Source organism: Pinus tabuliformis, chromosome 9, assembly GCF_031772625.1.
Source record: "Pinus tabuliformis cultivar Carrire ecotype Pingquan chromosome 9, CPIR1, whole genome shotgun sequence".
Lineage (NCBI taxonomy): Eukaryota > Viridiplantae > Streptophyta > Pinopsida > Pinales > Pinaceae > Pinus > Pinus tabuliformis.
In genome coordinates, this window is record NC_142307.1 from 1,023,057,657 (window position 1) to 1,023,074,084 (window position 16,428).

Here is a 16,428-nt window from a genome sequence, read left to right on the forward strand (position 1 = left end):
CCAAGCCATAAGGTTCAAAACAAATGAAAACCACCACTGAAGGACCTAATTGACAAATGAAAACCAGCACTGAAGGATCTAATAAATCAATTCATTGTCGTAAGCAGCATTGAAAAGGGAAGGAAACGAGTTTTATGTTTAATCTGGATTCATTTGTCCACTAGCCACACTTGCATCTGCGTTTGGGCATCCTCTCTAGTCTCTCAATCCCCTCTTTAGTCTTCCAACCATGTAGATTGGAAATTGTGCTACCTTACAATGTAGCAACATGACATCAGCACAATTAGGATAAATAGAGGCAAAAGTTAAACATTTTCACGAAGGACAAATGCCTTGAATCTAGATATGGGTTCTTATCCTGATTAAGCCCAAGGGTTAGCTCAGACAGTTATAGCCCATACCCAAGGCATATTTCCAATAGGGAAGCGATAGGTCATAGGTTCAAATCAGGTAAGTCCCTCAGGGCTACCAGTCACTATTGTGACTGACAGTTGAGCCACCCTCCATCCAGATATCACAGGGAAGAGTGAGGGATTCTGCATGGTTTCCCTTGAAAAAGAAAAGGTCCTTACCCCCATTTCCCAGCAATCTTTGAAGACAAAAACAATTATACAGTTCCATGACAACAATACCTCAAAGGTAAAATTGAAAAATAAAATCATGTTTTGTGAACCTAACAACCTTTAACAGCAGGAGAAATGAAAGTGTGAGACAAGTTATTGGTCAAATGCAACAGAAATTAGTTTTCCCTGGTTAAAAGATCTGCACTGTTTGTTTTCCTTTCAAATTTAAGCTGCTGACACTGAGGGCTCAAACACAAGTCCACACTTACCAGGTTCTCTCTATGGTATGAGAGGACTGCACTACTCGTGTGGAGACACAAGGCATGTGCTAATGTGAGCTATTGTGCCATTAATCCCAAACGTCAATACTTATACTATCACAACATTCCATAGAATCATGAGCATTCAATATCATCACAATTGTACTTTCTCATCTTGTTTGGAAAGCACAATTCAGTTTATTCCAGAAAAATATTTGGCTATATTTTATTATTTTCTGATATATTCATTCTTTCAATATATGCTTCTATTGATAGAAAGAACCACAGCACTAAGAACAGAGAATATTAAATTCAGAATTTTTGAGTTTGTCATGTGACCAAGGGCAAACAGTTAGAGGTTGCCAAGGCATCACCCAGGCTAATGAAATTTAAGTTACGGCATTTTCTCTGTTTCCCGGCGATATTTTAGCTTGTCGTGCGATATTTCCCCGAGATATCGCCAATATTTCAGAAATATTGCGATATTTTCGGGGAGACAAAATATCGCAATATTTTCTCGGCGATATCTCATCTCCCCGAAAATATCGCGATATTTCCAAATATCGGCGATATTATATACACTGGTTAGAGGCTTGACCCTTTTTATACATTTTTATTTACCTAAATTTACAAGTGTGATGTAACCTGCGTTACTCGATCCACAGGGTCTTGATGCTGGATCCGCGGACCCACATTTTGGATACAGATACGGATACCGACCCACCACATAAACTGATCCTTCAAACCTGGAAATATATCCCATGCTACAGAAACAGATCTTGTACCAACTAGCCCTCACACGCCAGATCCCAAGCATACAACATTAGGGTTTTTCGATTATTTTTGTTCCTTTTTAAGGATATTTGCCACCTATTTGAAACCATAAAAAGCAAATACTCTTTAGATTTTTAATTAGATTACTTATTAGTAATCTATAGGCTGTATGTCATATAAGTTATTAATTACCTATAGGCCATCTAGCACATGATAATGCTAGTAGGAGAGGTCTGACATATCGAAATTTTAATTTTCAATATTTGATGATGCTAACATGAAAGCTTTGAGACAATACATGGATAATCATATATAGTGTACAAAGAATAGTTGTGTCAATAATAATTTAATTAGATCAATCCCATCCAACTCTCAATGAAGAGTCCTCTTAGAAAAATATGATACATAGACTATAGCATGTTTTCAAATAGTGTATAACATTCATTTACCATTGTAACTAGATGGGAATTTTAGATTTTGAGGTTAATTTTATGGAAGATGACAAGTTGATCATGATGTAGAGTTCAAATATTCAAATGATGAGCATGTAGCCCCATTTTTCAACATGTAGTTAGAGTCTAGACCTACTCTACATCATCATATCAATAGAGTAATCATTGATGAGATATTCAATTTTGTATTTACATTTATCCTTTTTTGTATAAAGCATGATGCATCATGTTTTCAGTTTTCAGAATTATAAGTTATCTAATGATTTCAGTTGTACTATTTTAATTCTTGTACATGGATGTGTATATCATAATTGGCAGAATCTATGATACACACAACTATGTATGTGCATGCCAGTTAAGCCGACCTTGGCATAAGATTCTTATAACTCAGAGTTGTTGAAGTGAACCCTTGAAGCTTGTAGCACATAGACCTTGAGCACATAAGTTGTCGATGAAGTTGAGAAAGGTAATACCAATGTTGCAAACATTGGCATTGGGATAAAATCTGCAAGGGTCTGGAAAACCAAAAAATAGTAAAAATCGGGAAAATATCGGTAAAAATCGGCAAACATCGGCAAAATCAAGATACCATCAAAATGTCGGTAAAAATCAGCAAACATCGGCTAGGCCAAAAAATCATGATTTCGAGATAAAATCAAGATGTTATCAAGATGTTCACAACACTGGGTTATACCACTAATTGCTTGTAGCACAGCAAGGACATAAACACGTATGTTAAGTGTTGATACCAGATATTATTCATGTATAAATTTGTGCCAACATCCATGTACAAGAATCATCTTTTGATGATAGTGAAGTTGATGACAGCATTTTTTATGGGAATAACCTCTAGGCTCTGATGTATGACAGAACCCTTGTATAACAATTACCCTAGATGGACCCTCATTGGGGTTTGAAACGTCAAACTGTGGATAATCCGGATCATGCCACTGCAAAAAAATCTATTATTCGCAGGTCGATAGACTCTTCTCTCAATATGCTTTCATTCATATTCTATCTATCTAAATTTGTCTTGATGATGGACCCTCATTGGGGTTTGAAACGTCAAACTGTGGATAATCCGGATCATGCCACTGCAAAAAATCTATTATTCGTAGGTCGATAGACTCTTCTCTCAATATGCTTTCATTCATATTCTATCTATCTAAATTTGTCCTGATGATGGACCCTCATTGGGGTTTGAAACGTCAAACTGTGGATAATCCGGATCATGCCACTGCAAAAAATCTATTATTCGCATGTCGATAGACTCTTCTCTCAATATGCTTTCATTCATACTCTATCTATCTAAATTTGTCCTGATGATGGACCCTCATTGGGGTTTGAAACGTCAAACTGTGGATAATCCGGATCATGCCACTGCAAAAAATCTATTATTCGCAGGTCAATAGACTCTTCTCTCAATATGCTTTCATTCATATTCTATCTATCTAAATTTGTCCTGATGATGGACCCTCATTGGGGTTTGAAACGTCAAACAATGGATAATCGGTATCATGCCACTGCAAAAAATCTATTATTTGCAGGTCGATAGACTCTTCTCTCAATATGCTTTCATTCATATTCTATCTATCTAAATTTGTCCTGATGATGGACCCTCATTGGGGTTTGAAACATCAAACTGTGGATAATCAGGATCATGCCACTGCAAAAAATCTATTATTCGCAGGTCGATAGACTCTTCTCTCAATATGCTTTCATTCATATTCTATCTATCTAAATTTGTCCTGATGATGGACCCTCATTGGGGTTTGAAACGTCAAACTGTGGATAATCCGGATCATGCCACTGCAAAAAATCTATTATTCGCAGGTCGATAGACTCTTCTCTCAATATGCTTTCAATATGCTTTCATTCATATTCTATCTATCTAAATTTGTCCTGATGATGGACCCTCTTTGGGGTTTGAAACGTCGACAGAATGAACACAAAACTGTGGATAATCCGGATCATGCCACTGCAAAAAACTTCCACAGAAGCCTAAAATCTAGCTTTTGGATTGACAATGACAGTGACTTGTTCATGAAACATGATGACAAGGACTTGATGACACTGATATTTGAGACAATATCTCTATGACAGTACATGCCAGCTTCACAGAGTGTATCACAGTCTTACATGGAAGCAGTGATCTTGTGACCTTGATGTACGACTGTTATGACAAGTTATTGTCTAGGGCTCAGTATGTCTAACTAGCAGAAGTGTTATTGCAGCATTAACTATGGTGGCAGCAGGCCGTTAAGGAGTAACTACAGTGGATGATCAGACTTATTGGCAAGTTGATATGTGTAGCAGCAATAGCAGCAGAGGACAGTTTGGGCAGCAGTGATAATGGGTGGAGCAGTGGCAGCATTAGCAGCATTGCCAGCATTCAGTGAGGCGGCAGTGGGAACTGATGAGACAGTAGCAACAGCATGGACAGAAAGCAGTGATTGCAGTAAAGAGGACTAGAGCAGCAGCAGCAGCAATTGTAGTTGGTGGTTGTGGTTGCAATGAGTTGATTGTACAGGAGGCTGAAGACTCCTGCAGACTTGATTTGCAAACATCTTCAAGCTTGGGGAGTCATGTACTTCCTTCCAGACTTGTCTAGTAAATAGTTGTACATAAATCATACATAATGCAAAAGCTTGTTTGGATGACAATTCTGTTTACTATCTACTTGATGTGATGTTTCATGTCTTTATTAATACTCTTAATGTTAAACAAACTTACCAATTGTGAAAGTAATAGGCATTATTGATTTACCCCCCTTTCAGTATTTCCAACAAGATTAACGGAGAGAAGTTTGTCTCTGGTTAAAAGATCTTGCTACACATTATAACATGCTCCCAACAATTTCACATCCCTCTCACGACACCTTGAAAAGATGGTACTCGTAGAGAAAATGCTTGAGCAATTATAATTAATTTTATACTGCTACACTGTCAAATTCTAAAAGACCCTAGTTCCTATTACTTGAAACACGCACTCAAAAGTTAAACAGATGCTCATGAGAAACATAGCCCAAAACCTGTGTCACACGTGGATTCGGGATTCGACGGATACAGGGATTCGAGTGTCGGATTCAGACACGTTGACCCCCCAGAATAGGGCACATTCGGATATGTTATATATTATTATATTATATATATATATATATATATATATATATATATATATATATAATTGGATATTTCTTACACAAATTCTCATTCATGATACAAATTCATTGATTTCAAACATAGATCTTCATCTACATATAAGTTTTACTTTTTACAAAGTTAGTAACATTATGGCATGCATAGTACATACAAAATTCAAATACAATTGTAATTTGTGTCATGTCACATAAATGATAAATCATAAATTCTAAATTCATAATACACATTCAATTCATCAATGATCCAATAGGAGAAAGACAAGATAGTAAGATAAAGACACTAACAGCTGTAGTTTTCTCATTAAGTCATCAAAATCAAAATGTGTTACATAGGTATAGAAATAGAAATAGAAAATACAAAACAACTACAAGTATACAAGCCTCAAGGCAATAGGTAGCTCATGACTCATGAGTCGTCAATCCTCGTAGTCATCATCAAAATCAGCATCACTGTCCTCATCATCATGGTCACCACCAGTGTTGAAAATATGTATCGGCAAAATATCAGTGAGGGTCTAGAAAACATCTTATCGGCAATATCGGCAAATATCGGCAAGCATAAAAAATATTTTTTCAAATTTTTAAAAATAGCCAATATTTTGCTAATATTTTCAAAATATCGAAATATTTTGCCGATATTTGCCAATATTTTCTGGGCGATATATCGTTTTGCCGAAATATCGCCGATATTATCAACAGTGGTCATCATTGCTCTCCTCTGTTGCATCCTCCTCCCTATATCCAAAGTCGTCTCTGCATCTGCATCTGTTGCTCGAGGCACTCACTCTGTAAAATAATGCTCCTCACAAACTCAATCATGGAATCCCATCCCTCATAAACCTCTCCTAGGATGGGTTGGTCTGTATCTGCAAATCTAAGCAAAGAAATGATAGGGTCCATGATCTGAATAAGTAGATCTACCCAACATCATCTAGCATTGTGTCCTTCACTCTTTTAGAGGCTACTTGATCTGTTTTTCTCCAAAAAGACCAAAACTCTGAAATAACCATGGCCCCAAGAGCGGTCTTGACCTCCCTCAACCTCTTCAACATAATGAATGAAGAGACAAACCGTGTATCCGCAATCTTCAGCAATGATAGATTGTTGTACTCCTTGTAGATAGTGAGGGCATTTTTATGATTTTGTACAAAGTTACGAATATGCCATGCATCCTCAATAATGCTACCAATACAAAGCACATCAGAAGCAATGGATTTCAGTGCTAAGTTCAATGAATAGACAATGCAAGGTGTCCAAAACGCTTGTGGATATTTAGCTTCCACAATCATGCCAACAGCCTTGCAAACAGGTACATTATCTGTAATGATTTGCACACAAGAATCAATACCTACATCTTCAATAATTTTAATAAACAACTCACCCATATATTGTGCATCCTTGCATTCTCCAAGTGTATCCACTACTTTCAAGAAAACTAGACCATTCAAGGAAGACACCATGAAGTTGATGAGTGGGTGGCGTGCTGGATCTGTCCATCCATCAGAAACAATGCTAACCCCAGATGTTGCCTATGATGCTTTAATAGGCTCAAGCATTTTTTGCACCTCTTTTTTTACCTTCGTCAACAATGTGGTTCTAAGCTTCTCTGAACCAAGAGGCACATACCCTGATGGAGACCCTTGAGTTAGAGCTCGGCACATCTCAATAAATAGAGGTGAGCGTGCAACATTAAAGGATATGAAGTTTTGATAGAAAAAGAAGGCAATGGTGAGATCAAGCTCTTCTCTTTTCTCCTTTTGAAAAATCTTATCCATTGGACCAAGTGAAATTGCCTTTCTTTTGTTGTTTGTCCCCCACTAGAACTCTCAAATGGGAATTTGTTGTTGCCTTTCCTCAAAAATTGAAGGGGGTCATCATTCTTGGTTTTTTTTATATTTTGCAGCCACATTTGCCATACCAACATTGAACTCTTTTTCCATTTATTTCCTCTTTTGTAAAGGAACTTTTGGACAAGCTCCAACTCCACAACCTGGTAAAGCCAACAAATGGCCTTTTACACGGAAATATATGCTTGTGAAACTTTGAAAGTACTGTGGCAAAAGTTGCATCTCCAATTCACATTGCCTCCTCCCTTCACCTTGCTACTTAGCCCTTGCTCTCTTGTGACATATTTCCACAAGGGATATTTCTCAATGTTACATTGAGGAGGAAGTCTTCCCTCAACATTACTTGCAATAGGGTAGTACTTGCAGCAGACTCTGATAAAATTGGGGGAGGAGGGGCATCTCCAATGGGGGCATTCTTCCCCTTCCTTTTCCCCTTCCCTGTTGCCCTTGATTGAACCATGAATACTATAAAAAAATAAATCAAAAATGCACAAATTTGTAAAAGAAATGCATATGCAAACTGTTGTAATACAAATGCAAAAAATAAGGAGGAAATGCACTTACCTGTTGTTTGAATCTCCTTGAAAAGGCTTGCACACCCTTTGCTCCTTGCTCCAAACCCCTCATAGCAAACCCATAGCAAAAGAGAGAAGATAAAATGAATAAAAAAACAACAACTTGCCTTTTTGAAACCGCGCGAGTCACTTTTTCTAGATTCACGTCCGAAAATCGGGACACGATGTGTCCGATTGGGACACGATCCGAATTTGATCGTGTCCCGATTTCCAGACAAGAATTGGCACGAATCGTGTCCCGGATTTGCCTATTTCAACAAATCCGGTTTCATAACCCAAAAAAAATATTCAACTTGGTCAAGGGAGCATGGGCAACGAGAAAATGTAAATAGGCAAGAGCCCAAACCGCCAAATTATTGTAGGGAACAGTTGTATGACTACATATCCTGGGAGATTGCATACCACAATGGTCATTGGTTGAGTAAATTTAATCACTCCTCCAAACCTCATTGTTTGCCTCAGGACCCGCTCCATGTTTCCCATTCATGTATCCTTATAACCTATATATCATGATATCCCTCTACTAAAACAATTGAATATTGAAATATATTTTCTATCTCGCAATTACACTCCTTGTTGTACTAAGGCTAATCTTTCCACCATTGAAAGTTATGGCTAAATGGACATCTTAGAGCACACACGTGACAATACACAATCAAGACAGAAGAAACAATCCAATAAGAACTTTGTATCCACATTTGACCAAGGGTATGATTCCTTTGGTTGGAGGGAAAGCAAAGTCAAAATTCCTCCAACTTAATATAAAGAAGCTCAAATGCAAAGGCAGGAAACCACTAATCAAACTTATATCCCAATAAAGATGATCTATCGATTTGCAAAAAATCAAGATTGATTAGATAACATTGGCATATAAGACAAAAGGCCAAGAAAATCAAAAATACCATCTAAAAGAGAATAAGGAAAATTCAACAGAGAGACAAGGTGAAGTGGAGATATTCTAGAGAAAGAAACCTGAAAATAATTGGCCTAAGAGATGAAGCATCTAAAGGCACAAGATATGGAATTTTGTAAAGGCACATCTCTGATAAATAGACAAAATAGAAAAGGGATAAAATGAAATTGCCCTACTCTCCCACTGTGCTAAAACAAAAATAGACAATATGTTAGGCTCAATAAGATGCCAAAATTAAGCTCAATGCACTTAAGAATTTCAAAGGTCTAGTGTTGTCTACAAGATCCACAGACTGGCCAGTGTCCCAAGGTGAGATACTGAAGCATGCAGGCAAAATGTGGGTGTGCTAATATGAATCTGACAGTGATCAAAAGACTGGTTTTCAAATCAACTATATAATAGCTATGTTTCACAGGGATGCATCCCCCCAACAAACCCCTCATAACTGTTGTTCTGCCATTTTGGGGACTTAGGGGTGCCTAGGAAATCTAACAAAACTGCCAGGGATTTTGTTGGTGATGTGGGGCCTTGCTAGTCTTAGACACTTGTAAACTTAGGTAAACACTTGTAGTGTCAAGTTTGGTGGTGTGCTCTAGCCATCCCTGACACTGTTCCCCCATTCTGGAAAATTCTCTCTCCCTCTGTATATATACAACTATTATTTTCTATATATATTTTATTGTTGTCCCCAACCCACTATACCCTCAAACCTGGGGGTGTGCTCTAGCCATCCCAGACACTGTTCCCTCATTCTGGAAACCAGTGCAGCATAGTATAATACCAATAAAAGACCCTATTATGACACTGGCATATTAACACAGCAAGGATTCCATTTCCAAATTTAAATGCACCCAATATCAGGACAATCATATAATAACAGATAAAAGTTTGTTTTTATGGGAGACAAGCAGCCAGCCTACATATTCAAGGTTCCAAGTTACATGATTGAATGCATATTCCTATAGTAAAAATTGGAAAGAGTTGTGCGATAAGCAAACAGTCACTATCTACATTTAAAATAGTAGCAAATCCCAACGATAAAAACAACTTAGATTGATTAACATTAGCTTGATTTTGTTCCATAGCTAGCCTACCACAATTTAAAGTTAGATATTGACATTTAATGTCTAATATTGGCCAAAATCATCTAATGAGACCACCAAAGTTACAATCATAAAAGTGACCATGGGGTGTTCATCTGGAGAAAAAGAGGATTTAGAACAGATAGGAAAAGACACAACAAAGCCCACAAGAGTTGAATTGGACAATCCAAAGAAGGGCACCGCAATGAGAGAACTTTGGCATTGCCAGCATCCAACATTATCAAAAACAAAGACACACAGTGACACCAATGTCAAAATTTATTATTATAACGCTATAATGAGCTTGACATGATTTTGCAAATCTATGATTCTGCAAGTTTTTTCAAGACCTTAACAAGATGTTTTCATGCCCTTGCAAGTCTAACCACAAGAGGAATAGTTTACTTTCTTTTGGGAACAATTAGACAAGTATTGGTATCAGTGTTCTCAGCATATTCAAGAGCAGAGTGGTAATACAAAAGTTGATTTAAAAGAATCTTGTTCAACAGATAAAGTTATCTATTGCACAAATTAGAAATCATGGTTTTTTTATATCCTCCTTTTGTAGGCAGTTACAAAAGTTTGCAACATACAAATTTCCTAAGATCTGGTTGAAGAAAAATGAACTACCACAACTGCCTACAGCATTTTTTAAATCAATGTGAAAAATGCAAAAGGGTGCAAAGCAATTTAAATATTACTGAAAGTACTTTATTTTATGAGATGAGAGATCTACAATGCATGCACTTATATCGATAGCTAATATAAGCTTATATAGAATACTGAATATATCCAGGATTATCAGACAACCTGACCTAGCATTCACATTGTACAGACAATGGTGGATAATGAAACTGTTTAGCAAAAACAAAGGTTTTTCAATTCGAAGTCCAGTTTCACAAGAATCATGAATGTCTTCCAATACCTTTGTTAGATGTGGGATTCAATAAAACATACCTTAGACTCAGACCAAAGTTTTGCAGCAGAGTGATAAAGGAATATAGGGCATTTGTTGTTTACTGCACTATTTGCAAAGCAAAATTATACAGAAGCACTCTAACCCCAACATTGCTAGAACCACTATCTGTTTCTCAATTCTAAATTCTAATATGAATGTTGCTGTTATTTGGATCTCTGATATCACAATTATCAGCCCAGACTTGATGACAGCAGACAAAACCAGTTTGTCAGGGTCCCTAATGTTATGGATACCAGGAACTGCACCAACAGTGATCTGAAAAACTGTGACAACCAACCTATCACAACCCAAACTACTAAGATAACAGCAATGTATTGCCAAACAGAGCATCGAGTTCTAACAGTTGCAAGAACAGCAAAAGCAGCTACTTCTATTAGAAACTAAAGCAGTGAGAACTTTCAAAGCTGAACAAACAATTAGATATAATTTAGTTATATTAGTGTCCAATGAATGACCAAAAAAAGGGTCAATGGGCTGAAGGGAACAAAAAAAAAATGTACGGTGATAATCACCTGCAAGAGAAACTAAGCTTAATCCCGAAGCATCAAGTAAGCCAAACTGACAGGTACATGAGAAATGCATGAAGGGGTGTTGATCAAGTAATGTTGGAATATGAAAAGATAAAAAGCAGGAGCTAGATATAACAGCCAGGCAATATCTGCATCATAGATAATGTCTACAGAAAGAAGGATATGGGTGACCCCTGTTGCCACAAAATAAGAGACTAGTTATGCCAGCTCCCAAGTGACCTGGCAAGCAAATGAGCTTCAATAGGGAGTACAGGTTGTAAGATACTAGGCAGACACCTGCGATTCATTGGAACTCCCCTACCACTCAAGGTCATTAGGAAGAATCAGGTAATTGTCCGTGAGGGACAATTTGAGCTTTGGGATCACATAAAACTGGGATGTATGTTGACCCAATGGGATATGACATGAGCACAATGGTGTGAGCAAAGCCCCAGAGAAACCCTAGTTGGAAACGATATATTATTTGCAGGCCTAGAGGAGATGTGAGGTCTCATTGACCTAGATGTTGATGTGATATGGGATTTTCTATATAGTGTGCAGTCCTCAGTCATCAAGATCTATAGAGAAAAGGAAGTGTTCAATCTAATAGGGTTTATTCTAGGTGGACCCTATCCAATTTGTCTCCTAAGAACTAGTACCTCCCAAAAGAGGTGACCGAATCCAAAGTGATTGATGGTTGAGTTTACATCTCACCTCATTTGAGATCAATGATTAGGATTCATCAATCAAATTCACTAATGCAAAATCCTTTTCATTTCATTCTATTAAACTCACCTTTTATAAAAAAACGCTTCACTTTAATTAATCCTTTAATTAGCCCCGAGAGGGGGAGGTGGAAGGAGAGAGAGAGGGAGAGCAAGCGATGGGGGGGAGAGAGAGAATGAGAGAGAAAGAGTGAGCAAGGGGAAGCAAGAGGGAGCCAAAGGGGAAGAGAGGGGGGAAGTGGAAGGAGAGAGAGTGAGAGAGTGAGAGAGCAAGGGGGAGCGAGAGGAACATAGGGGGGAGATGGAGAGATAGAGAGAGGGGGGGGAGAAAGGGAGGAAGAGACAAAGGGGGAGGGGGAGAGAGGGAAAGACGAAGAGGAGGAGGGAGGGACAGAGAGGATGAGGGGAAGTAGGGGGGAGAGAGAGAGAGCAAGTGATGGGCAAACCCCATCATTAAAGCACCTTTGATATTGAAAGGTCACAAATTCAATTCTCTCGACACTCTTGGGGTCAGGCTCCGTGGTTGTGCTGGAAGGAAGTGATCCCTTCGAGTGGATCTGCCTAGTACAAATATTCTACGAATGCAGCTGTCACCGATCTCCAAGGTCCATGAACCACAAAAAAAATAGGAAAAAAATAAAATCCTTTAAGTGAGGTAAATTTGCTAAGGTTGAGGGTCTTGAACAACTTCCACGCATCTAGACACTTAGAACGGCGTGGAAGTTCCTATCTTAAGCTATAACGTCAACACCTCATTGTCTCACAACTAATTAGATAGTAAGTCAGCTTTTAAAGCCACAATAAATGAATAAACACACACACACACACACATTTACCTTTATCATCTACAAGGTTCCTGGTCTAGATTATTCATTTTGAATACGTACATGCCACAAATACTCTTGTAGGTTCTTTCATGATCTGTTCCATCAACATTCTTTTGTGTTATCTATGATTTGAAATGGCTAACATCTTTCTTATTGCAATTTTTTCAAATGTCTAGGCTGAATTACTACAAACTTTTTCCATACTAATCGCATTAATCTTGGTAAGGTCTAGGCTTTTAGTGGCATCCATTTACATGAACTTTTTGAATCCTACAAACAAGCAAAAGTTGTTTATTCAATTAGGTTACGATTGCATACATTGCCTTATTCTCAAGAATGTGTAGCTAACTTTCACATTAACTGACAAGGGAAAAGTAGTTGTAGGCCTTCATGCAGTTGCTCTTTGGATCTTTTGATTTTCAATCAATTTCCGTTCCTATAAAGTGAATCAAACTTTCCAATGTTGTGCCTATGTGTTATTGTACTCATACATTGGTTCATGACTTCAACGTTCAATGTATGTTGGATATATGTGATACAAAATCTATTGTATACCTCTGACAACTGGTGCAAATTTGCAGTTTTTCTGAGTGGGGTACATATTTGACAGGCTGCAAGCTTACAACCTGGGGAGGCTTTGAACCAACCTAGACTTGTACAGAATCACACAATGCTATATAATCAAATGCTCGACTCTGGCAAAATTTGTTGAAAATAGAGACTGAGCTAAAAGTCCTGGAGAGAGTGGACATCATATATTGTTTAAAGTTTCAACTAACGTTTCTCAAAATTTCATGACTAATCTATTGGCCTTCCCATTAGTAAATCAGACTTGCGTAAAAACCTGAGGGACATTGCATGGAAAAAGCAACAAACTAAACAGATGATTGTTACAGGGCCGCAAGGGAGTGGGCTCCCCCTTGCACCCACTCCCAAAGCGCGCTCCAAATGAAAGCACTTAGGGAGCGCACTCCCACCAAAAAACATTTGCTCCCTCCCTAGTGCTTTCACAACTGCTTAATACTTCCTTTGCAAAGAAGCGTTGGAGCACCTATAGCTTCATCCACAATGTCAAAAGAAACTGTTTCAATGAAAACCAAGCAGAAAGCTTGGTTTATGTACACGACAACTTGAGGCTGCTAACACATTATTGTGAGTGGGCTCAATTTAATATAGCATATATCACTTGGGACAACAACCCAAAGGAAGTTAATTTGGAGGATTGAGCCTTACATTTAGAAGAGTTAGAAATATAATTCTTTTCTTTTCTCCGCAAAAAAAAACGATCTACTGTTCAACACCTTTGTAAAAGTATGCGACAAAGCTATTGAGAAGGAAAAGGGTTGGAACAACAAATTTTACATACTCCCAATGTAAAACAACCTACACTATTTCATATACTTGTGTAAGAAAACATCTCTACAAGATTATATTATAACACTGTATGAGTCAAAACTTGTGATCAAGTGATAGCAAAAGATAGGAATAGATATAATAGATATAGAATAATACCCAACTGCAATACAATTCCTTCATACAAATCAAGGGTTGTCTTCTAGGACAAAAAAAACCCTAAATTAACATAATTTCTAATGTCAAATCTCCACCTTATGAACCATCCAGATTGACTACAAAATTAAAATATTTTACAAGGCACTTTTCTCAAAAATTTCCTTTTAGGGACTCAAAGGTTGTTGTTGCCCCGTAGACCCCCCTGCAACAATGTGGAGGGCAAGGCCCCCCACACCCCCTGTCAAAGACTAACAACCAAACACAGTCGAAACAAGACCTCTGAATTAGGAAAATAATCAAGGTCCACACCTAACATGATGATGATGAGAATCGAGATGTTGTAACTTGTGGACCTGTGGTTGATAAAAATAAAATTCTAGCTACTAGATGATTGATGTTGTATGGTTTAATTCATGTTTTTACACTTTTTATAAGTAATTCAATATTATACATGTTTTTGTCGACATATATGCATCAAAATATATACTACATAAAAAAACCACTCCCAAAATCGCTCCCAACCCAGAAGCTTCTGAAAATTGTCGCTCCCCTCTCCCGCTTCCAAGCAGCCTTGGATAATTAAGTACGGCACATTCAAAGAGTGGTCTGAACCACTGCACAAAGAGAATTGCTACGATAATGAGCACTTGAGGGGAAGCCAATTCCTTAAGAGAATGAGACTGTCGCTAGGAAAGAGTCCACCGTTGGAAACAGAAACGATGGAACTGCCAATTTAGCAATAAATGAACTCGTGACCAGCACTTGGCAAACAACACTGCTAACCATTGAATCAAAATTGCTTTGTTTGAATCTTGCTGTTCTCAAGCATTCAACATGGCCAGTCAAAAGCCCATTTTAGCATCTTGGAACATGACAAATTGATCCAGGTGGATGTTGGTGGCCACCCACCTATCCCATTTGGAACCCCACAACTGTTTCTTTTAGTTTTTTCAGTTTCCTAAATTGTAACACAGTTTACTATTTTTAGCAATTTTTCGGGTCCTGAACTTCCGGAGCCGTTTTGAGGCCCTAAACGACATTTTTTGGGAAATCTAGGGGCAACATGGGTCCATGGACCAATGTTGTTCTTCCCAAAGTGGTAGTGCTCGGATAGATCTTTCTAACAAGTTATTGTACGCGTCAAATGGAAATCATATGCCAAAGTTACGACCCCAGGAAGTTGATGTACCAATTTACCCGAATGGGGCCCACAGTTTGGCGTTTCATCTTCTAGAATTAGGTTTTGGAATGTTTGTTTCTCAACAATAAATAGGCCTTCGAGCCTCATTGTAACACAGTTCAAAGCATTGTTTTACAACCCGGCCGAGTCAACTCCGAAACGGCCGTTTCGAACCAAGCCATTACCAAAATCTCTGACCCGGCCAGCAACCCGGCTCGGTTGACCGAGTCATAGTTGACTCGGTCAACCCGGCCGGGTCATGTATTGACTCGGCCGAGTCAATGAAACTACAGCTGGGCAGCGTAAAACATGAAATTTATTCATTTTTTTGTGATTTTATTGATTTTTTTGTGATTTTTGAGACAATATTTCAGGATTATGAGAGTTGAGACATAAGATCTTGATAAATTACACCTCAGATTTGAAAGAAGCTTAAAGTCTGTACATAAAATGTTTGTATTACCACCAATATTATATTGAGGGCAATAAGAACCACTACAATTACATATTGAAATTCAGATCCTCATTATTCCTTAAGGTGATTTGATTACTCGTTTTCTAATTGCCTCCCTTTAAGAAATGAGTGGATAGTGGATACTATCAATGCCTGTGACTCTGTTCACTGCTTGGCTCAGCATGATGACAGTGAAGTGTATTTCTTGCCTATTTGACTCATATTTCAATAGTGAGCACTAGGAAAAGTCTGTTTGAAACTTTTATCTATATGTCACCTCAAGAGATTGGAATTCTTTTATCGTTCAATAAATTTTGGTAAATATCGAAGGAACCATTTCAATTACATGCTGCACTCAAATACTGCCTTGATGCATCTTTCCATGCACTCTGCAACAAATGATATTGATGCAATTTGGATTAGAATTCCAAGGTTCAGGGAGACACTGATAAAGAACTGAAGTTTATCTTTATAGTTTATAGTTCACACCCATTTATTGGAGACCAAGGCCTGATTACACTATCAAGATATTAATGAGGACTAAAAGTATCAGTCCTCTTCCTCTTAACTTCATCGACAATTCATATATACAATTATATTAATTTCCTAATGACTC

At 37.8% G+C, this 16,428-nt stretch overlaps 1 protein-coding gene across 2 annotated transcripts in view; it reads right to left on the reverse strand.

The window, feature by feature from the left end:
• LOC149152190 (proteasome subunit beta type-1-like) overlaps nt 1-16,428 on the reverse strand; it is a 130,600-nt gene that overhangs the window by 109,932 nt on the left and 4,240 nt on the right. The window lies entirely within an intron of this gene.